This window comes from Scyliorhinus torazame, chromosome 16, assembly GCF_047496885.1.
Source record: "Scyliorhinus torazame isolate Kashiwa2021f chromosome 16, sScyTor2.1, whole genome shotgun sequence".
In the NCBI taxonomy this organism is placed as follows: Eukaryota; Metazoa; Chordata; class Chondrichthyes; order Carcharhiniformes; family Scyliorhinidae; genus Scyliorhinus; species Scyliorhinus torazame.
Genome location: NC_092722.1, coordinates 24407265 through 24430532, shown reverse-complemented (window position 1 = coordinate 24430532; position 23268 = coordinate 24407265).

Sequence of the window (23268 nt, the reverse complement as noted above, 5' to 3'; positions counted from 1 at the left end):
ACAGTGAACCTGGACAGACAGTGAACACAGACACAGTGAACCCAGAGACAGTGAACCCAGAGAGACAGTGAACCCGGAGAGACAGTGAACCCGGAGAGACAGTGAACCCGGAGAGACAGTGAACCCAAAGACAGTGAATCCGGAGAGACAGTGAACCCGGAGATACAGTGAAGCCGGAGATACAGTGAAGCCGGAGAGACAGTGAACCCAGAGAGACAGTGAATCCGGAGAGACTGTGAACCCAGAGAGACAGTGAACGCGGAGATACAGTGAGCCCGGGGATACAGTAAACACAGAGACAGTGAACCCGGAGAGACAGTGAAGCCGGAGAAACAGCGAACCCAGAGAGGCAGTAAACCCGGAGACAGTGAACCGGAGAGACAGTGAACCCGGAGAGACATTGAACCCGGAGAAACAGCGAACCCGGAGAGGCAGGAAACCCGGAGAGACAGTGAACCCAGAGACAGTTAATCCGGAGAGACAGGCAACCCAGAGACAGTGAACCCGGAGAGACAGTAAACCCGGAGAGACAGAGAACCCAGAGACAGTAAATCTGAGAGACAGTGAACTCGGAGAAACAGTGAACACAGAGACAGAGAATCCGGAGAGACAGTGAACCCGGAGAGACAGTGAACCCAGAGAGAGAGTGAGCTCTGAGAGACAGTGAACCTGGAGAGACAGTGAACACGGAGAGACAGTGAGCCCGGAAAGACAGTGAGCCCGGAGAGACAGTGAGCCCGGAGAGACAGTGAACCCGGAGAGACAGTGAACCCGGAGAGACAGTGAACCCGGAGACAGTGAATCCGGAGAGACAAGCAACCCAGGGACAGTGAAGCCAGGGAGACAGTGAACCCAGAGAGACAGTGAATCCGGAGAGACAGTGAATCCGGAGAGACTGTGAACCCGGAGAGACTGTGAACCCGGAGAGACTGTGAACCCGGAGCGACAGTGAACCTGGACAGACAGTGAACACAGACACAGTGAACCCAGAGACAGTGAACCCAGAGAGACAGTGAACCCGGAGAGACAGTGAACCCGGAGAGACAGTGAACCCGGAGAGACAGTGAACCCAAAGACAGTGAATCCGGAGAGACAGTGAACCCGGAGATACAGTGAAGCCGGAGATACAGTGAAGCCGGAGAGACAGTGAACCCAGAGAGACAGTGAACCCAGAGAGAGAGTGAATCCGGAGAGACTGTGAACCCAGAGAGACAGTGAACGCGGAGATACAGTGAGCCCGGGGATACAGTAAACACAGAGACAGTGAACCCGGAGAGACAGTGAAGCCGGAGAAACAGCGAACCCAGAGAGGCAGTAAACCCGGAGACAGTGAACCGGAGAGACAGTGAGCCCGGAGAGACATTGAACCCGGAGAAACAGCGAACCCGGAGAGGCAGTAAACCCGGAGAGACAGTGAACCCAGAGAAAGTGAATCCGGAGAGACAGGCAACCCAGAGACAGTGAACCCGGAGAGACAGTAAACCCGGAGAGACAGAGAACCCAGAGACAGTAAATCTGAGAGACAGTGAACTCGGAGAAACAGTGAACACAGAGACAGAGAATCCGGAGAGACAGTGAACCCGGAGAGACAGTGAACCCAGAGAGACAGTGAACCCGGAGAGACAGTGAACCCGGAGAGACAGTGAACCCGGAGAGACAGTGAACCCGGAGAGACAGTGAACCCGGAGAGACAGTGAACCCGGAGAGACAGTGAACCCGGAGAGACAGTGAACCCGGAGAGACAGTGAATCCGGAGAGACAGTCAACCCAGAGACAGTGAAGCCGGAGGGACAGTGAACTCAGAGAGACAGTGAACCCGGAGAGACAGTGAACCCGGAGAGACAGTAAATCCGAAGAGACAGTGAGCACGGAGAGACAGTGAAGCCGGAGAGACAGTAAAACCGGAGAGACAGTAAAACCGGAGAGACAGAGAACCCAGAGACAGTAAATCCGGTGAGACAGTGAACCCGGAGAGACAGTGAAGCCGGAGAGGCAGTGAACTCGGAGAAACAGTGAACCCAGAGACAGTAAATCCGGTGAGACAGTGAACCCGGAGAGACAGTGAACCCGGAGAGGCAGTGAACCCGGAGAGACAGTGAACCCGGAGAGACAGTGAACCCGGAGAGACAGTGAACCCGGAGAGACAGTGAACCCGGAGAGACAGTGAACCCGGAGAGACAGTGAACCCGGAGAGACAGTGAACCCGGAGAGACAGTGAACCCGGAGAGACAGTGAATCCGGAGAGACAGTGAATCCGGAGAGACAGTGAATCCGGAGAGACAGTGAATCCGGAGAGACAGTGAATCCGGAGAGACAGTGAACCCAGAGACAGTGAAGCCGGAGAGACAGTGATCATGGAGAGACAGTAAACACAGAGAGACAGTGAACCCAGAGAGACAGTGAACACGGAGAGACAGTGAACACGGAGAGACAGTGAACACGGAGAGACAGTGAGGCCAGAAAGACAATCAACCCAGAGAGACAGTGAGCCCGGAGAGACAGTGAGCCCGGAGAGACAGTGAGCCCAGAGAGACAGTGAAACCGGAGAGACAGTGAATCCGGAGAGACTGTGAACCCAGAGAGACTGTGAACCCAGAGAGACTGTGAACCCAGAGAGACTGTGAACCCAGAGAGACAGTGAACCGGAGAGACAGTGAACGCGGAGAGACAGTGAAGCCGGAGAGACAGTGAACTCGGAGAAACAGTGAACACAGAGACAGTGAATCCGGAGAGACAGTGAACCCAGAGAGACAGTGAACCCGGAGAGACAGTGAACCCGGAGAGACAGTGAACCCGGAGAGACAGTGAACCCGGAGAGACAGTGAACCCGGAGAGACAGAGAGCCCGGAGAGACAGAGAGCCCGGAGAGACAGAGAGCCCGGAGAGACAGAGAGCCCGGAGAGACAGTGAAGCCGGAGAGACAGTGAACCCGGAGAAACAGTGAATCCGGAGAGACTGTGAACCCGCAGAGACAGTGAACCTGGAGAGACAGTGAACACAGAGACAGTGAACCCAGAGACAGTGAACCCAGAGAGACAGTGAACCCGGAGAGATAGTGAACCCGGACAGACAGTAATCCAGGAGAGACAGTGAATCCGGAGAGACAGTGAACCCGGAGTGACAGTGAAGCCGGAGAGACAGTGGACCCAGAGAGAGAGTGAGCTCCGAGAGACAGTAAACCTGGAGAGACAGTGAACGCAGAGACAGTGAATGCAGAGAGACAGTGAACCCAGAGAGACAGTGAACCCAGAGAGACAGTGAACCCAGAGAGACAGTGAAACCGGAGAGACAGTGAATCCGGAGAGACTGTGAACCCAGAGAGACTGTGAACCCAGAGAGACAGTGAACCCGGAGAGACATTGAACCCGGAGAAACAGCGAACCCGGAGAGGCAGTAAACCCGGAGAGACAGTGAACCCAGAGACAGTGAATCCGGAGAGACAGGCAACCCAGAGACAGTGAAGCCGGAGAGACAGTGAACCCAGACAGACAGTGAACCCGGAGAGACAGTAAACCCGGAGAGACAGAGAACCCAGAGACAGTAAATCCGGAGAGACAGTGAACCCGGAGAGACAGTTGAACCCGGAGAGAGAGTGAAAGGGGAGAGACAGTGAACCCAGAGAGACAGTGAACCCGGAGAGACAGTGAACCCGGAGAGACAGTGAACCCAGAGACAGTGAATCCGGAGAGACAGTGAACCCGGAGACAGTGAAGCCGGAGAGACAGTGAACCCAGAGAGACAGTGAATCCGGAGAGTCAGTGAACCCGGAGAGACAGTGATCCCGGAGAAATAGTGATCCCGGAGAGACAGTGATCCCGGAGAGACAGTGATCCCGGAGAGACATTGAGCCCGGAGAGACAGTAAACCCAGAGACAGTGAAGCCGGAGAGACAGTGAACCCGGAGAAACAGTGAATCCGGAGAGATTGTGAACCCGCAGAGACAGTGAACCTGGAGAGACAGTGAACACAGAGACAGTGAACCCAGAGACAGTGAACCCAGAGAGACAGTGAACCCGGAGAGATAGTGAACCCGGACAGACGGTAATCCAGGAGAGACAGTGAATCCGGAGAGACAGTGAACCCGGAGTGACAGTGAAGCCGGAGAGACAGTGGACCCAGAGAGAGAGTGAGGTCCGAGAGACAGTAAACCTGGAGAGACAGTGAACCCAGAGACAGTGAACCCAGAGTGACAGTGAACCCAGAGAGACAGTGGACCCGGAGAGACAGTGAATCCGGAGAGACAGTGAGCCCGGAAAGACAGTGAGCCCGGAGAGACAGTGATCACAGAGAGACAGTGAACCCAGAGAGACAATGAACCCAGAGAGACAGTGAACACGGAGAGACAGTGAACACGGAGAGACAGTGAGCCCGGAAAGACAGTGAGCCCGGAGAGACAGTGAACCCGGAGACAGTGAATCCGGAGAGACATGCAACCCAGGGACAGTGAAGCCGGAGAGACAGTGAACCCGGAGAGACAGTGAACACGGAGAGACAGTAATCCCGGAAAGACAGTCAACCCAGAGAGACAGTCAACCCAGAGAGGAGAGACAGTGAACCCGGAGAGACAGTGAATCCGGAGAGACTGTGAACCCGAAGAGACAGTGAACCTGGACAGACAGTGAACACAGACACAGTGAACCCAGAGACAGTGAACCCAGAGAGAGAGTGCACCCGGAGAGACAGTAATCCCGGAGAGACAGTAATCCCGGAGAGACAGTGAACCCAAAGACAGTGAATCCGGAGAGACAGTGAACCCGTAGCTACAGTGAAGCCGGAGAGACAGTGAACCGAGAGAGAGAGTGAACCCAGACAGACAATGAACCTTGAGAGACAGTGAACGCAGAGACAGTGAACCCAGAGAGACAGTGAACCCAGAGAGACAGTGAAACCGGAGAGACAGTGAATCCGGAGAGACTGTGAACCCAGAGAGACTGTGAACCGGAGAGACAGTGAACCCGGAGAGACATTGAACCCGGAGAAACAGCGAACCCGGAGAGGCAGTAAACCCGGAGAGACAGTGAACCCAGAGACAGTGAAGCCGGAGAGACAGTGAACCCAGACAGACAGTGAACCCGGAGAGATAGTGAACCCGGACAGACAGTAATCCAGGAGAGACAGTGAATCCGGAGAGACAGTGAACCCGGAGTGACAGTGAAGCCGGAGAGACAGTGGACCCAGAGAGAGAGTGAGCTCCGAGAGACAGTAAACCTGGAGAGACAGTGAACCCAGAGACAGTGAACCCAGAGTGACAGTGAACCCAGAGAGACAGTGAACCCAGAGAGACAGTGGACCCGGAGAGACAGTGGACCCGGAGAGACAGTGGACCCGGAGAGACAGTGGACCCGGAGAGACAGTGGACCCGGAGAGACAGTGGACCCGGAGAGACAGTGGACCCGGAGAGACAGTGGACCCGGAGAGACAGTGGACCCGGAGAGACAGTGGACCCGGAGAGACAGTGGACCCGGAGAGACAGTGGACCCGGAGAGACAGTGGACCCGGAGAGACAGTGGACCCGGAGAGACAGTGGACCCGGAGAGACAGTGGACCCGGCGAGACAGTGGACCCGGAGAGACAGTGAATCCGGAGAGACAGTGAGCCCGGAAAGACAGTGAGCCCGGAAAGACAGTGAGCCCGGAGAGACAGTGATCACGGAGAGACAGTAAACACAGAGAGACAGTGAACCCAGACAGACAGTGAACACGTAGAGACAGTGAGCCCGGAAAGACAGTGAGCCCGGAAAGACAGTGAGCCCGGAGAGACAGTGAACCCGGAGACAGTGAATCCGGAGAGACAAGCAACCCAGGGACAGTGAAGCCGGAGAGACAGTGAACCCAGAGAGACAGTGAATCCGGAGAGACAGGGAACACGGAGAGACAGTGAACACGGAGAGACAGTGAGCCCGGAGAGACAGTCAACCCAGAGAGACAGTCAACCCAGAGAGGAGAGACAGTGCACCCGGAGAGACAGTAATCCCGGAGAGACAGTGAACGCTAAGACAGTGAATCCGGAGAGACAGTGAACCCGTAGCTACAGTGAAGCCGGAGAGACAGTGCACCCAGAGAGAGAGTGAACCCAGAGAGACAATGAACCTGGAGAGACAGTGAACGCAGAGACAGTGAACCCAGAGAGACAGTGAACCCAGAGAGACAGTGAAACCGGAGAGACAGTGAATCCGGAGAGACTGTGAACCCAGAGAGACAGTGAACCCGGAGAGACATTGAACCCGGAGAAACAGCGAACCCGGAGAGGCAATAAACCCGGAGAGACAGTGAACCCAGAGACAGTGAATCCGGAGAGACATGCAACCCAGAGACAGTGAACCCGGAGAGACAGTAAACCCGGAGAGACAGAGAACCCAGAGACAGTAAATCCGGAGAGACAGTGAAGCCGGAGAGACAGTGAAGCCGGAGAGACAGTGAAGCCGGAGAGACAGTGAACTCGGAGAAACAGTGAACACAGAGACAGAGAATCCGGAGAGACAGTGAACCCGGAGAGACAGTGAACCCGGAGAGAGAGTGAACCCGGAGAGACAGTGAACCCGGAGAGACAGTGAACCCGGAGAGACAGTGAACCCGGAGAGACAGTGAATCCGGAGAGACAGTGAATCCGGAGAGACAGTGAATCCGGAGAGACAGTGAATCCGGAGAGACGGTCAACCCAGAGACAGTGAAGCCGGAGAGACAGTGAACCCAGAGAGACAGTGAACCCGGAGAGACAGTGAACCCGTAGAGACAGTAAATCCGGAGAGACAGTGAGCACGGAGAGACAGTGAAGCCGGAGAGACAGTGAACCCGGAGAGACAGTGAACCCGTAGAGACAGTAAATCCGGAGACACAGTGAGCACGGAGAGACAGTGAAGCCGGAGAGACAGTAAAACCGGAGAGACAGAGAACCCAGAGACAGTAAATCCGGAGAGACAGTGAACCCGGAGAGACAGTGAAGCCGGAGAGACAGTGAACTCGGAGAAACAGTGAACACAGAGACAGTGAATCCGGAGAGACAGTGAACCCGGAGAGACAGTGAACCCGGAGAGACAGTGAACCCGGAGAGACAGTGAACCCGGAGAGAGAGTGAAAGGGGAGAGACAGTGAACCCAGAGAGACAGTGAACCCGGAGAGACAGTGAATCCCGGAGAGACAGTGAACCCGGAGAGACAGTGAACCCGGAGAGACAGTGAACCCGGAGAGACAGTGAACCCGGAGAGACAGTGAACCCGGAGAGACAGTGAACCCGGAGAGACAGTGAACCCGGAGAGACAGTGAACCCGGAGAGACAGTGAACCCGGAGAGACAGTGAACCCGGAGAGACAGTGAAGCCGGAGAGACAGTGAACTCGGAGAAACAGTGAACACAGAGACAGTGAATCCGGAGAGGCAGTGAACCCGGAGAGACAGTGAACCCGGAGAGAGAGTGAAAGGGGAGAGACAGTGAACCCAGAGAGACAGTGAACCCGGAGAGACAGTGAACCCGGAGAGACAGTGAACCCGGAGAGACAGTGAACCCGGAGAGACAGTGAACCCGGAGAGACAGTGAACCCGGAGAGACAGTCAACCCGGAGAGACAGTCAACCCGGAGAGACAGTCAACCCAGAGACAATGAATCCGGAGAGACAGTGAACCCGGTGAGACAGTGAAGCCGGAGAGACAGTGAACTCGGAGAGACAGTGAACCCGGAGAGACAGTGAGCCCGGAGAGACAGTGAGCCCGGAGAGACAGTAAACCCAGAGACAGTGAAGCCGGAGAGACAGAGAACCTGGAGAAACAGCGAACCCGGAGAGGCAGTAAACCCGGACAGACAGTGAACCCAGAGACAGTGAATCCGGAGAGTCAGTGAACCCGGAGATAGTGAAGCCCGAGAGACAGTGAACCCAGAGAGACAGTGAACCCAGAGAGACAGTGAACCCGGAGAGACAGTGAACCCGGAGAGACAGTGAACCCGGAGAGACAGTGAACCCGGAGAGACAGTGATCCCGGAGAGACAGTGATCCCGGAGAGACAGTGATCCCGGAGAGACAGTGATCCCGGAGAGACAGTGATCCCGGAGAGACAGTGATCCCGGAGAGACAGTGATCCCAGAGACAGTGAATCCGGAGAGACAGTGAAGCCGGAGAGACAGTGGACCCAGAGAGAGAGTGAGCTCCGAGAGACAGTAAACCTGGAGAGACAGTAAACCTGGAGAGACAGTGAACCCAGAGTGACAGTGAACCCAGAGTGACAGTGAACCCAGAGAGACAGTGAACCCAGAGAGACAGTGAACCCGGAGAGACAGTGAATCCCGGAGAGACAGTGAACCCGGAGAGACAGTGAACCCGGAGAGACAGTGAACCCGGAGAGACAGTGAACCCGGAGAGACAGTGAACCCGGAGAGACAGTGAACCCGGAGAGACAGTGAACCCGGAGAGACAGTGAACCCGGAGAGACAGTGAACCCGGAGAGACAGTGAACCCGGAGAGACAGTGAACCCGGAGAGACAGTGAACCCGGAGAGACAGTGAACCCGGAGAGACAGTGAACCCGTAGAGACAGTGAATCCGGAGAGACAGTGAATCCGGAGAGACAGTCAACCCAGAGACAGTCAACCCAGAGACAGTGAAGCCGGAGAGACAGTGATCATGGAGAGACAGTAAACACAGAGAGACAGTGAACCCAGAGAGACAGTGAACACGGAGAGACAGTGAGGCCAGAAAGACAGTGAACCCAGAGAGACAGTGAACCCAGAGAGGAGAGACAGTGAACCCGGAGAGACAGTGAATCCGGAGAGACTGTGAATCCGGAGAGACAGCGAATCCGGAGAGAAAGTGAATCCGGAGAGACTGTGAATCCGGAGAGACAGAGAACCCAGAGACAGTAAATCCGGAGAGACAGTGAACCCGGAGAGACAGTGAAGCCGGAGAGACAGTGAACTCGGAGAAACAGTGAACACAGAGACAGTGAATCCGGAGAGGCAGTGAACCCGGAGAGACAGTGAACCCGGAGAGAGAGTGAAAGGGGAGAGACAGTGAACCCAGAGAGACAGTGAACCCGGAGAGACAGTGAACCCGGAGAGACAGTGAACCCGGAGAGACAGTGAACCCGGAGAGACAGTGAACCCGGAGAGACAGTCAACCCGGAGAGACAGTCAACCCGGAGAGACAGTCAACCCAGAGACAATGAATCCGGAGAGACAGTGAACCCGGTGAGACAGTGAAGCCGGAGAGACAGTGAACTCGGAGAGACAGTGAACCCGGAGAGACAGTGAGCCCGGAGAGACAGTGAGCCCGGAGAGACAGTAAACCCAGAGACAGTGAAGCCGGAGAGACAGTGAACCCGGAGAGACAGTGAACCCGGAGAGACAGTGAACCCGGAGAGACAGTGAACCCGGAGAGACAGTGATCCCGGAGAGACAGTGATCCCGGAGAGACAGTGATCCCGGAGAGACAGTGATCCCGGAGAGACAGTGATCCCGGAGAGACAGTGATCCCGGAGAGACAGTGATCCCAGAGACAGTGAATCCGGAGAGACAGTGAAGCCGGAGAGACAGTGGACCCAGAGAGAGAGTGAGCTCCGAGAGACAGTAAACCTGGAGAGACAGTGAACCCAGAGACAGTGAACCCAGAGTGACAGTGAACCCAGAGAGACAGTGAACCCAGAGAGACAGTGGACCCGGAGAGACAGTGGACCCGGAGAGACAGTGGACCCGGAGAGACAGTGGACCCGGAGAGACAGTGGACCCGGAGAGACAGTGGACCCGGAGAGACAGTGGACCCGGACAGACAGTGGACCCGGACAGACAGTGGACCCGGAGAGACAGTGGACCCGGAGAGACAGTGAATCCGGAGAGACAGTGAGCCCGGAAAGACAGTGAGCCCGGAAAGACAGTGAGCCCGGAGAGACAGTGATCACAGAGAGACAGTAAACACAGAGAGACAGTGAACCCAGAGAGACAGTGAACACGGAGAGACAGTGAGCCCGAAAAGACAGTGAGCCCGGAGAGACAGTGAACTCGGAGAAACAGTGAACACATAGACAGTGAACCCGGAGAGACAGTGAACCCGGAGAGACAGTGAACCCGGAGAGAGAGTGAAAGGGGAGAGACAGTGAACCCAGAGAGACAGTGAACCCGGAGAGACAGTGAACCCGGAGAGAGAGTGAAAGGGGAGAGACAGTGAACCCAGAGAGACAGTGAACACGGAGAGACAGTGAGCCCGGAAAGACAGTGAGCCCGGAGAGACAGTGAACTCGGAGAAACAGTGAACACATAGACAGTGAACCCGGAGAGACAGTGGACCCGGAGAGACAGTGGACCCGGAGAGACAGTGGACCCGGAGAGACAGTGGACCCGGAGAGACAGTGGACCCGAAGAGACAGTGAATCCGGAGAGACAGTGAACCCGGAGAGACAGTGAAGCCAGAGAGACAGTGAACTCGGAGAAACAGTGAACACAGAGACAGTGAATCCGGAGAGACAGTGAACCCGGAGAGACAGTGAACCCGGAGAGACAGTGAACCCGGAGAGAGAGTGAAAGGGGAGAGACAGTGAACCCAGAGAGACAGTGAACCCAGAGAGACAGTGAACCCGGAGAGACAGTGAATCCCGGAGAGACAGTGAACCCGGAGAGACAGTGAACCCGGAGAGACAGTGAACCCGGAGAGACAGTGAACCCGGAGAGACAGTGAACCCGGAGAGACAGTGAACCCGGAGAGACAGTGAACCCGGAGAGACAGTGAACCCGGAGAGACAGTGAACCCGGAGAGACAGTGAACCCGGAGAGACAGTGAACCCGGAGAGACAGTGAACCCGTAGAGGCAGTGAATCCGGAGAGACAGTGAATCCGGAGAGACAGTCAACCCAGAGACAGTCAACCCAGAGACAGTGAAGCCGGAGAGACAGTGATCATGGAGAGACAGTAAACACAGAGAGACAGTGAACCCAGAGAGACAGTGAACACGGAGAGACAGTGAGGCCAGAAAGACAGTGAACCCAGAGAGACAGTGAACCCAGAGAGGAGAGACAGTGAACCCGGAGAGACAGTGAATCCGGAGAGACTGTGAATCCGGAGAGACAGCGAATCCGGAGAAACAGTGAATCCGGAGAGACTGTGAATCCGGAGAGACAGAGAACCCAGAGACAGTAAATCCGGAGAGACAGTGAACCCGGAGAGACAGTGAAGCCGGAGAGACAGTGAACTCGGAGAAACAGTGAACACAGAGACAGTGAATCCGGAGAGGCAGTGAACCCGGAGAGACAGTGAACCCGGAGAGAGAGTGAAAGGGGAGAGACAGTGGACCCGGAGAGACAGTGGACCCGGAGAGACAGTGGACCCGGAGAGACAGTGGACCCGGAGAGACAGTGGACCCGGACAGACAGTGGACCCGGAGAGACAGTGGACCCGGAGAGACAGTGGACCCGGAGAGACAGTGAATCCGGAGAGACAGTGAGCCCGGAAAGACAGTGAGCCCGGAAAGACAGTGAGCCCGGAGAGACAGTGATCACAGAGAGACAGTAAACACAGAGAGACAGTGAACCCAGAGAGACAGTGAACACGGAGAGACAGTGAGCCCGGAAAGACAGTGAGCCCGGAGAGACAGTGAACTCGGAGAAACAGTGAACACATAGACAGTAAACCCGGAGAGACAGTGAACCCAGAGAGACAGTGAACCCGGAGAGAGAGTGAAAGGGGAGAGACAGTGAACCCAGAGAGACAGTGATCCCGGAGAGACAGTGAACCCGGAGAGACAGTGAACCCGGAGAGACAGTGAACCCAGAGACAGTGAATCCGGAGAGACAGTGAACCCGGAGACAGTGAAGCCGGAGAGACAGTGAACCCAGAGAGACAGTGAACCCGGAGAGACAGTGAACCCGGAGAGACAGTGATCCCGGAGAGACAGTGAACCCGGAGAGACAGGGAATCCGGAGAGACTGTGAACCCGAAGAGACAGTGAACCTGGACAGACAGTGAACACAGACACAGTGAACCCAGAGACAGTGAACCCGGAGAGACAGTGAACCCGGAGAGACAGTGAACCCGGAGAGACAGTGAACCCGGAGAGACAGTGAACCCGGAGAGACAGTGAACCCGGAGAGACAGTGAATCCGGAGAGACCGTCAACCCAGAGACAGTGAAGCCGGAGGGACAGTGAACCCAGAGAGACAGTGAACCCGGAGAGACAGTGAACCCGGAGAGACAGTAAATCCGAAGAGACAGTGAGCACGGAGAGACAGTGAAGCCGGAGAGACAGTAAAACCGGAGAGACAGTAAAACCGGAGAGACAGAGAACCCAGAGACAGTAAATCCGGTGAGACAGTGAACCCGGAGAGACAGTGAAGCCGGAGAGGCAGTGAACCCGGAGAGGCAGTGAACCCGGAGAGACAGTGAACCCGGAGAGACAGTGAACCCGGAGAGACAGTGAACCCGGAGAGACAGTGAACCCGGAGAGACAGTGAACCCGGAGAGACAGTGAATCCGGAGAGACAGTGAATCCGGAGAGACAGTGAATCCGGAGAGACAGTGAACCCAGAGACAGTGAAGCCGGAGAGACAGTGATCATGGAGAGACAGTAAACACAGAGAGACAGTGAACCCAGAGAGACAGTGAACACGGAGAGACAGTGAACACGGAGAGACAGTGAGGCCAGAAAGACAATCAACCCAGAGAGACAGTGAGCCCGGAGAGACAGTGAGCCCGGAGAGACAGTGAGCCCAGAGAGACAGTGAAACCGGAGAGACAGTGAATCCGGAGAGACTGTGAACCCAGAGAGACTGTGAACCCAGAGAGACTGTGAACCGAGAGAGACTGTGAACCCAGAGAGACAGTGAACCGGAGAGACAGTGAACGCGGAGAGACAGTGAAGCTGGAGAGACAGTGAACTCGGAGAAACAGTGAACACAGAGACAGTGAATCCGGAGAGACAGTGAACCCAGAGAGACAGTGAACCCGGAGAGACAGTGAACCCGGAGAGACAGTGAACCCGGAGAGACAGTGAACCCGGAGAGACAGTGAACCCGGAGAGACAGTGATCCCGGAGAGACAGTGATCCCGGAGAGACAGAGAGCCCGGAGAGACAGAGAGCCCGGAGAGACAGAGAGCCCGGAGAGACAGAGAGCCCGGAGAGACAGAGAGCCCGGAGAGACAGTGAAGCCGGAGAGACAGTGAACCCGCAGAGACAGTGAACCTGCAGAGACAGTGAACACAGAGACAGTGAACCCAGAGACAGTGAACCCAGAGAGACAGTGAACCCGGAGAGATAGTGAACCCGGACAGACAGTAATCCAGGAGAGACAGTGAATCCGGAGAGACAGTGAACCCGGAGTGACAGTGAAGCCGGAGAGACAGTGGACCCAGAGAGAGAGTGAGCTCCGAGAGACAGTAAACCTGGAGAGACAGTGAACGCAGAGACAGTGAACCCAGAGAGACAGTGAACCCAGAGAGACAGTGAAACCGGAGAGACAGTGAATCCGGAGAGACTGTGAACCCAGAGAGACTGTGAACCCAGAGAGACAGTGAACCCGGAGAGACAGTGAACCCGGAGAGACATTGAACCCGGAGAAACAGCGAACCCGGAGAGGCAGTAAACCCGGAGAGACAGTGAACCCAGAGACAGTGAATCCGGAGAGACAGGCAACCCAGAGACAGTGAAGCCGGAGAGACAGTGAACCCAGACAGACAGTGAACCCGGAGAGACAGTAAACCCGGAGAGACAGAGAACCCAGAGACAGCAAATCCGGAGAGACAGTGAACCCGGAGAGACAGTTGAACCCGGAGATAGAGTGAAAGGGGAGAGACAGTGAACCCAGAGAGACAGTGAACCCGGAGAGACAGTGAACCCGGAGAGACAGTGAACCCGGAGAGACAGTGAACCCAGAGACAGTGAATCCGGAGAGACAGTGAACCCGGAGACAGTGAATCCGGAGAGTCAGTTAACCCGGAGAGACAGTGATCCCGGAGAGATAGTGATCCCGGAGAGACAGTGATCCCGGAGAGACATTGAGCCCGGAGAGACAGTAAACCCAGAGACAGTGAAGCCGGAGAGACAGTGAACCCGGAGAAACAGTGAATCCGGAGAGATTGTGAACCCGCAGAGACAGTGAACCTGGAGAGACAGTGAACACAGAGACAGTGAACCCAGAGACAGTGAACCCAGAGAGACAGTGAACCCGGAGAGATAGTGAACCCGGACAGACAGTAATCCAGGAGAGACAGTGAATCCGGAGAGACAGTGGACCCGGAGAGACAGTGAATCCGGAGAGACAGTGAGCCCGGAAAGACAGTGAGCCCGGAAAGACAGTGAGCCCGGAGAGACAGTGATCACAGAGAGGCAGTGAACCCAGAGAGACAATGAACCCAGAGAGACAGTGAACCCAGAGAGACAGTGAACACGGAGAGACAGTGAGCCCGGAAAGACAGTGAGCCCGGAGAGACAGTGAACCCGGAGACAGTGAATCCGCAGAGACATGCAACCCAGGGACAGTGAAGCCGGAGAGACAGTGAACCCAGAGAGACAGTGAATCCGGAGAGACAGTGAACCCAGAGACAGTGAACCCAGAGTGACAGTGAACCCAGAGAGACAGTGGACCCGGAGAGACAGTGAATCCGGAGAGACAGTGAGCCCGGAAAGACAGTGAGCCCGGAAAGACAGTGGACCCAGAGAGAGAGTGAGGTCCGAGAGACAGTAAACCTGGAGAGACAGTGAACCCAGAGATAGTGAACCCAGAGTGACAGTGAACCCAGAGAGACAGTGGACCCGGAGAGACAGTGAATCCGGAGAGACAGTGAGCCCGGAAAGACAGTGAGCCCGGAAAGACAGTGAGCCCGGAGAGACAGTGATCACAGAGAGACAGTGAACCCAGAGAGACAATGAACCCAGAGAGACAGTGAACCCAGAGAGACAGTGAACACGGAGAGACAGTGAGCCCGGAAAGACAGTGAGCCCGGAGAGACAGTGAACCCGGAGACAGTGAATCCGCAGAGACATGCAAGCCAGGGACAGTGAAGCCGGAGAGACAGTGAACCCAGAGAGACAGTGAACACGGAGAGACAGTGAACACGGAGAGACAGTGAACACAGAGAGACAGTGAACCGGAGAGACAGTGAACCCGGAGAGACATTGAACCCGGAGAAACAGCGAACCCGGAGAGGCAGTAAACCCGGAGAGACAGTGAACCCAGAGACAGTGAACCCAGAGAGACAGGCAACCCAGAGACAGTGAAGCCGGAGAGACAGTGAACCCAGACAGACAGTGAAGCCGGAGAGATAGTGAACCCGGACAGACAGTAATCCAGGAGAGACAGTGAATCCGGAGAGACAGTGAACCCGGAGTGACAGTGAAGCCGGAGAGACAGTGGACCTAGAGAGAGAGTGAGCTCCGAGAGACAGTAAACCTGGAGAGACAGTGAACCCAGAGACAGTGAACCCAGAGTGACAGTGAACCCAGAGAGACAGTGGACCCGGAGAGACAGTGGACCCGGAGAGACAGTGGACCCGGCGAGACAGTGGACCCGGAGAGACAGTGAATCCGGAGAGACAGTGAGCCCGGAAAGACAGTGAGCCCGGAAAGACAGTGAGCCCGGAGAGACAGTGATCACGGAGAGACAGTGATCACGGAGAGACAGTGATCACGGAGAGACAGTAAACACAGAGAGACAGTGAACCCAGACAGACAGTGAACACGGAGAGACAGTGAGCCCGGAAAGACAGTGAGCCCGGAAAGACAGTGAGCCCGGAGAGACAGTGAACCCGGAGAGACAGTGAACCTGGAGACAGTGAATCCGGAGAGACAAGCAACCCAGGGACAGTGAAGCCGGAGAGACAGTGAGCCCGGAAAGACAGTCAACCCAGAGAGACAGTCAACCCAGAGAGGAGAGACAGTGCACCCGGAGAGACAGTAATCCCGGAGAGACAGTGAACTCTAAGACAGTGAATCCGGAGAGACAGTGAACCCGTAGCTACAGTGAAGCCGGAGAGACAGTGCACCCAGAGAGAGAGTGAACCCAGAGAGACAATGAACCTGGAGAGACAGTGAACGCAGAGACAGTGAACCCAGAGAGACAGTGAACCCAGAGAGACAGTGAAACCGGAGAGACAGTGAATCCGGAGAGACTGTGAACCCAGAGAGACAGTGAACCCGGAGAGACATTGAACCCGGAGAAACAGCGAACCCGGAGAAACAGCGAACCCGGAGAGGCAATAAACCCGGAGAGACAGTGAACCCAGAGACAGTGAATCCGGAGAGACAGGCAACCCAGAGACAGTGAACCCGGAGAGACAGTAAACCCGGAGAAACAGAGAACCCAGAGACAGTAAATCCGGAGAGACAGTGAAGCCGGAGAGACAGTGAAGCCGGAGAGACAGTGAACTCGGAGAAACAGTGAACACAGAGACAGAGAATCCGGAGAGACAGTGAACCCGGAGAGACAGTGAACCCGGAGAGAGAGTGAAAGGGGAGAGACAGTGAACCCAGAGAGACAGTGAACCCGGAGAGACAGTGAACCCGGAGAGACAGTGAACCCGGAGAGACAGTGAATCCGGAGTGACAGTGAATCCGGAGAGACAGTGAATCCGGAGAGACGGTCAACCCAGAGACAGTGAAGCCGGAGAGACAGTGAACCCAGAGAGACAGTGAACCCGGAGAGACAGTGAACCCGTAGAGACAGTGAGCACGGAGAGACAGTGAAGCCGGAGAGACAGTGAACCCGGAGAGACAGTGAACCCGTAGAGACAGTAAATCCGGAGAGACAGTGAGCACGGAGAGACAGTGAAGCCGGAGAGACAGTAAAACCGGAGAGACAGAGAACCCAGAGACAGTAAATCCGGAGAGACAGTGAACCCGGAGAGACAGTGAAGCCGGAGAGACAGTGAACTCGGAGAAACAGTGAACACAGAGACAGTGAATCCGGAGAGACAGTGAACCCGGAGAGACAGTGAACCCGGAGAGACAGTGAACCCGGAGAGAGAGTGAAAGGGGAGAGACAGTCAACCCAGAGACAATGAATCCGGAGAGACAGTGAACCCGGTGAGACAGTGAAGCCGGAGAGACAGTGAACTCGGAGAGACAGTGAACCCGGAGAGACAGTGAGCCCGGAGAGACAGTGAGCCCGGAGAGACAGTAAACCCAGAGACAGTGAAGCCGGAGAGACAGAGAACCCGGAGAAACAGCGAACCCGGAGAGACAGTAAACACAGAGAGACAGTGAACCCGGAGAGACAGTGAACCCGGAGAGACAGTGAATCCGGAGAGACAGTCAACCCAGAGACAGTGAAGCCGGAGGGACAGTGAACCCAGAGAGACAGTGAACCCGGAGAGACAGTGAACCCGGAGAGACAGTGAATCCGGAGAGGCAGTGAACTCGGAGAAACAGTGAACCCGTAGAGACAGTAAATCCGGAGAGACAGTGAGCACGGAGAGACAGTGAAGCCGGAGAGACAGTAAAACCGGAGAGACAGAGAACCCAGAGACAGTAAATCCGGAGAGACAGTGAACCCGGAGAGACAGTGAAGCCGGAGAGACAGTGAACTCGGAGAAACAGTGAACACAGAGACAGTGAATCCGGAGAGACAGTGAACCCGGAGAGACAGTGAACCCGGAGAGACAGTGAACCCGGAGAGACGGTGAACCCGGAGAGAGAGTGAAAGGGGAGAGACAGTGAACCCAGAGAGACAGTGAACCCGGAGAGACAGTGAACCCGGAGAGACAGTGAACCCGGAGAGACAGTGAACCCGGAGAGACAGTGAACCCGGAGAGACAGTGAACCCGGAGAGACAGTGAACCCGGAGAGACAGTGAACCCGGAGAGACAGTGAACCCGGAGAGACAGTGAACCCGGAGAGACAGTGAACCCGGAGAGACAGTGAACCCGGAGAGACAGTGAACCCGGAGAGACAGTGAACCCGGAGAGACAGTGAACCCGGAGAGACAGTGAACCCGGAGAGACAGTGAATCCGGAGAGACAGTGAATCCGGAGAGACAGTCAACCCAGAGACAGTCAACCCAGAGACAGTGAACCCAGAGAGACAGTGAACACGGAGAGACAGTGAGGCCAGAAAGACAGTGAACCCAGAGAGACAGTGAACCCAGAGAGGAGAGACAGTGAACCCGGAGAGACAGTGAATCCGGAGAGACTGTGAATCCGGAGAGACAGTGAATCCGGAGAGACAGTGAATCCGGAGAGACTGTGAATCCGGAGAGACAGAGAACCCAGAGACAGTAAATCCGGAGAGACAGTGAACCCGGAGAGACAGTGAAGCCGGAGAGACAGTGAACTCGGAGAAACAGTGAACACAGAAACAGTGAATCCGGAGAGGCAGTGAACCCGGAGAGACAGTGAACCCGGAGAGAGAGTGAAAGGGGAGAGACAGTGAACCCAGAGAGACAGTGAACCCGGAGAGACAGTGAACCCGGAGAGACAGTGAACCCGGAGAGACAGTGAACCCGGAGAGACAGTGAACCCGGAGAGACAGTCAACCCGGAGAGACAGTCAACCCAGAGACAATGAATCCGGAGAGACAGTGAACCCGGTGAGACAGTGAAGCCGGAGAGACAGTGAACTCGGAGAGACAGTGAACCCGGAGAGACAGTGAGCCCGGAGAGACAGTGAGCCCGGAGAGACAGTCAGCCCGGAGAGACAGTGAGCCCGGAGAGACAGTGAGCCCGGAGAGACAGTAAACCCAGAGACAGTGAAGCCGGAGAGACAGAGAACCCGGAGAAACAGCGAACCCGGAGAGGCAGTAAACCCGGACAGACAGTGAACCCAGAGACAGTGAATCCGGAGAGACAGTGAACCCGGAGACAGTGAAGCCGGAGAGACAGTGAACCCAGAGAGACAGTGAACCCAGAGAGACAGTGAACCCGGAGAGACAGTGAACCCGGAGAGACAGTGAACCCGGAGAGACAGTGATCCCGGAGAGACAGTGATCCCGGAGAGACAGTGATCCCGGAGAGACAGTGATCCCGGAGAGACAGTGATCCCAGAGACAGTAAATCCGGAGAGACAGTGAAGCCGGAGAGACAGTGGACCCAGAGAGAGAGTGAGCTCAGAGAGACAGTAAACCTGGAGAGACAGTGAACCCAGAGACAGTGAACCCAGAGTGACAGTGAACCCAGAGTGACAGTGAACCCAGAGTGACAGTGAACCCAGAGAGACAGTGAACCCAGAGAGACAGTGAACCCAGAGAGACAGTGAACCCAGAGAGGCAGTGAACCCAGAGAGACAGTGGACCCGGAGAGACAGTGGACCCGGAGAGACAGTGGACCCGGAGAGACAGTGGACCCGGAGAGACAGTGGACCCGGAGAGACAGTGGACCCGGAGAGACAGTGGACCCGGAGAGACAGTGGACCCGGAGAGACAGTGGACCCGGAGAGACAGTGGACCCGGAGAGACAGTGGACCCGGAGAGACAGTGGACCCGGAGAGACAGTGAATCCGGAGAGACAGTGAGCCCGGAAAGACAGTGAGCCCGGAGAGACAGTGATCACGGAGAGACAGTAAACACAGAGAGACAGTGAACCCAGAGAGACAGTGAACACGGAGAGACAGTGAGCCCGGAAAGACAGTGAGCCCGGAGAGACAGTGAACTCGGAGAAACAGTGAACACAGAGACAGTGAATCCGGAGAGACAGTGAACCCGGAGAGACAGTGAACCCGGAGAGAGAGTGAAAGGGGAGAGACAGTGAACCCAGAGAGACAGTGAACCCGGAGAGACAGTGAACCCGGAGAGACAGTGAACCCAGAGACAGTGAATCCGGAGAGACAGTGAACCCGGAGACAGTGAAGCCGGAGAGACAGTGAACCCAGAGAGACAGTGAACTCGGAGAGACAGTGAACCCGGAGAGACAGTGATCCCGGAGAGACAGTGATCCCGGAGAGACAGAGAGCCCGGAGAGACAGTGAAGCCGGAGAGACAGTGAACCCGGAGAAACAGTGAATCCGGAGAGACTGTGAACCCGCAGAGACAGTGAACCTGGAGAGACAGTGAACACAGAGACAGTGAACCCAGAGACAGTGAACCCAGAGAGACAGTGAACCCGGAGAGATAGTGAACCCGGAGAGACAGTAATCCAGGAGAGACAGTGAATCCGGAGAGACAGTGAACCCGGAGTGACAGTGAAGCCGGAGAGACAGTGAACACGGAGAGACAGTGAGCCCGGAAAGACAGTCAACCCAGAGAGACAGTCAACCCAGAGAGACGAGACAGTGAACCCGGAGAGACAGGGAATCCGGAGAGACTGTGAACCCGAAGAGACAGTGAACCTGGACAGACAGTGAACACAGGCACAGTGAACCCAGAGACAGTGAACCCAGAGAGACAGTGAACCCGGAGAGACAGTGCACTCGGAGAGACAGTAATCCCGGAGAGACAGTGAACCCAAGGACAGTGAATCCGGAGAGACAGTGAACCCGGAGAGACAGTAAACCGGAGAGAAGAGACAGTGAAGCCGGAGAGACAGTGAACCCAGAGAGAGAGTGAACCCAGAGAGACAGTGAACCTGGAGAGACAGTGAACGCAGAGACAGTGAACCCAGAGAGACAGTGAACCCAGAGAGACAGTGAAACCGGAGAGACAGTGAATCCGGAGAGACTGTGAACCCAGAGAGACAGTGAACCGGAGAGACAGTGAACCCGGAGAGACAGTGAGCCCGGGGAGACAGTAAACACAGAGACAGTGAACCCGGAGAGACATTGAACCCGGAGAAACAGCGAACCCGGAGAGGCAGTAAACCCGGAGAGACAGTGAACCCAGAGACAGTGAATCCGGAGAGACAGGCAACCCAGAGACAGTGAAGCCGGAGAGACAGTGAACCCAGACAGACAGTGAACCCGGAGAGACAGTGAACCCGGAGAGACAGTAAACCCGGAGAGACAGAGAACCCAGAGACAGTAAATCCGGAGAGACAGTGAACCCGGAGAGACAGTGAAGCCGGAGAGACAGTGAAGCCGGAGAGACAGTGAAGCCGGAGAAACAGTGAACACAGAGACAGAGAATCCGCAGAGACAGTGAACCCGGAGAGACACTGAACCCGGAGAGACACTGAACCCGGAGAGAGAGTGAAAGGGGAGAGACAGTGAACCCAGAGAGACAGTGAACCCGGAGAGACAGTGAACCCGGGGAGACAGTGAACCCGGAGAGACAGTGAACCCGGAGAGACAGTGAACCCGGAGAGACAGTGAACCCGGAGAGACAGTGAACCCGGAGAGACAGTGAACCCGGAGAGACAGTGAACCCGGAGAGACAGTGAACCCGGAGAGACAGTCAACCCAGAGACAGTCAACCCAGAGACAGTGAAGCCGGAGAGACAGTGATCATGGAGAGACAGTAAACACAGAGAGACAGAGAACCCAGAGAGACAGTGAACCCGGAGAGACAGTGAACCCGGAGAGACATGCAACCCAGGGACAGTGAAGCCGGAGAGACAGTGAACCCAGAGAGACAGTGAATCCGGAGAGACAGTGATCCCGGAGAGACAGTGATCCCGGAGAGACAGTGAACCCGGGGACAGTGAATCCGGAGAGACATGCAACCCAGGGACAGTGAAGCCGGAGAGACAGTGAACCCAGAGAGACAGTGAATCCGGAGAGACAGTGAACACGGAGAGACAGTGAACACGGAGAGACAGTGAATACGGAGAGACAGTCAACCCAGAGAGACAGTCAACCCAGAGAGACAGTCAACCCAGAGAGACAGTCAACCCAGAGAGACAGTCAACCCAGAGAGACAGTCAACCCAGAGAGGAGAGACAGTGAAACCGGAGAGACAGTGAACCCGGAGAGACAGTAATCCCGGAGAGACAGTGAACCCAAAGACAGTGAATCCGGAGAGACAGTGAACCCGGAGAGACAGTGAAGCCGGAGAGACAGTGAACCCAGAGAGAGTGAACCCAGAGAGACAGTGAACCTGGAGAGACAGTGAACGCAGAGACAGTGAACCCAGAGAGACAGTGAACCCAGAGGGACAGTGAAACCGGAGAGACAGTGAAACCGGAGAGACTGTGAACACAGAGAGACAGTGAACGCGGAGAGACAGTGAGCCCGGGGAGACAGTAAACACAGAGACAGTGAACCCGGAGAGACAGTGAACCCGGAGAGACAGAGAGCCCGGAGAGACAGAGAGCCCGGAGAGACAGAGAGCCCAGAGGGACAGAGAGCCCGGAGAGACAGAGAGCCCGGAGAGACAGAGAGCCCGGAGAGACAGAGAGCCCGGAGAGACAGAGAGGCCGGAGAGACAGAGAGGCCGGAGAGACAGAGAGCCCGGAGAGACAGTAAACCCAGAGACAGTGAACCTGGAGAGACAGTGAACCCGGAGAAACAGCGAACCCGGAGAGACAGTGAACCCAGACAGTCAGTGGACCCGGAGAGACAGTGAACCCGGAGAGACAGTAAACCCGGAGAGACAGTAAACCCGGAGAGACAGTAAACCCGGAGAGGCAGTAAACCCGGAGAGACAGTAAACCCGGAGAGACAGAGAACCCAGAGACAGTAAATCCAGAGAGACAGTGAACCCGGAGGGACAGTGAACTCGGAGAAACAGTGAACACAGAGACAGTGAATCCGGAGAGACAGTGAACCCGGAGAGACAGTGAACCCGGAGAGACAGTGAGCCCGGGGAGACAGTAAACACAGAGACAGTGAACCCGGAGAGACATTGAACCCGGAGAAACAGCGAACCCGGAGAGGCAGTAAACCCGGAGAGACAGTGAACCCAGAGACAGTGAATCCGGAGAGACAGGCAACCCAGAGACAGTGAAGCCGGAGAGACAGTGAACCCAGACAGACAGTGAACCCGGAGAGACAGTGAACCCGGAGAGACAGTAAACCCGGAGAGACAGTAAACCCGGAGAGACAGTGAACCCGGAGAGACAGTGAACCCGGAGAGACAGTGAAGCCGGAGAGACAGTGAAGCCGGAGAGACAGTGAAGCCGGAGAGACAGTGAAGCCGGAGAAACAGTGAACACAGAGACAGAGAATCCGCAGAGACAGTGAACCCGGAGAGACACTGAACCCGGAGAGACACTGAACACGGAGAGAGAGTGAAAGGGGAGAGACAGTGAACCCAGAGAGACAGTGAACCCGGAGAGACAGTGAACCCGGGGAGACAGTGAACCCGGAGAGACAGTGAACCCGGAGAGACAGTGAACCCGGAGAGACAGTGAACCCGGAGAGACAGTGAACCCGGAGAGACAGTGAACCCGGAGAGACAGTGAACCCGGAGAGACAGTGAACCCGGAGAGACAGTGAACCCGGAGAGACAGTGAACCCGGAGAGACAGTCAACCCAGAGACAGTGAAGCCGGAGAGACAGTGATC